Here is a 1584-nt window from a genome sequence, read left to right on the forward strand (position 1 = left end):
TGACCCAAGACATCTCCCAATATCTCAAGGGTTGCTCAGTCTGTGCCATCTCCAACACTCCCTGTCGACTACCCGCTGGCAAACCGGTTCCATTACCCATCCCTCGTCGCCCTTGGTCCCATCTGGGAATTGACTTTATGACTGACCTTCCTCCCTCAGAGTCCAATAGTTAGTCAAACAGAGTCCAATAGTCCAATAGATTTTCCCCTAGCGTAAGATATTACGCAGTACGAGAGAACCTTTCGTAAGAGAACTTCAGGCACTCTGGCCGACGGTGAGGTCACGCGCATACCCTCTAATAATTAATTAAATAATTAATTAATTTGTTACATTTATATAGCGCTTTTCTGGACACTCAAAGCGCTTCACATAGAGGGGGGGGGGGATCTCCTCAACCACCACCAATGTGCAGCATCCACCTGGATAATGCGACGGCAGCCATATTGTGCCAGAACGCTCACCACACACCAGCTTACTGGTGGAGAGGAGACAGTGATGAAGCCAATTGGTATAGATGGGGATGATTAGGAGGCCATGATGAACAGAGGCCACTGGGCAAATTTGGCCAGGATGCCGGGGTTACACCCCTACTCTTTCGAAAGACATCCTGGGATTTTTAATGACCACAGAGAGTCATAGTCATAGCATAATAGTTCATAGTTTGTTGTTCCTCACAAACCTGTTTGACTTGAGTCATCCTATTAGACCAGTGGTTCTGGTCTAATACCACTGTATTAGACCATAGTGACGGTCAGAGTGAGGTCGAAACAAATTGTAAGTAATGAATATAACTATGGATCTGTGAGACCGAAGGATGACCATCACTATCCTTGTCGCTCTGAACACTAGGGCGTTCAAGGTAAGAGAACGAGCTGGAAGTTTAACTTGCCTTTTATAGTGCATAGGGTCATGGGCATGACTTTGTTTACATAAGCTCTCAAGAGAAGGCGTAACAAAGCTCCTATTAGACTGTAGTGACCGTCATCCTTCGATCTCATAGATCCATAGTTATATTCATAACTTACGGGCTTGATTTTGAGTGTCATGCTGTGATGTAATTTGAGTGACAGGTTACTCGTTTCAGTAAACAAAAAAGAAGAGATGTCGCTGCAAGAGGGAAAGGAAGTCATTTTGGTTAAAGATAACAGGGCAAATGAACAGACACATTATTTATAAAAACAAAACAAGCATTGTCCATACTTATGACAATATATCATGGGAGAAATCCTAACAAAGACTACCATGGTAGCTAAGAAATAATTTGTCATCGTAGTTTCTGTGTAGTTTTTCATTCGTTTCTACATTGGAGTAGAGATTGAAGCTTGCATTTAACCCAAGCTTTGCACTAAAAGGCAAACTCTGCCCCTGTAGTATGCCATGATATTCTTTGAAGTATCTTTTTAAATATAATTTACAATGTAAATGCCCTGGTACATGAATATATTACCAGTCACACAATCACACTACTCACTCAGTAAGATTTAAAGCTTTGGCTTTTCAGTTTTACCCAAAGCACAGTCGTGCCTCCTGTTGGCCATTTGTTAGATTCACACATGACTGCACTGAGATGGACAATACCAGAGA

The sequence above is a fragment of the Pimephales promelas genome, chromosome 17, assembly GCF_988280905.1.
Source record: "Pimephales promelas chromosome 17, fPimPro1.hap1.1, whole genome shotgun sequence".
Taxonomy (NCBI): Eukaryota; Metazoa; Chordata; class Actinopteri; order Cypriniformes; family Leuciscidae; genus Pimephales; species Pimephales promelas.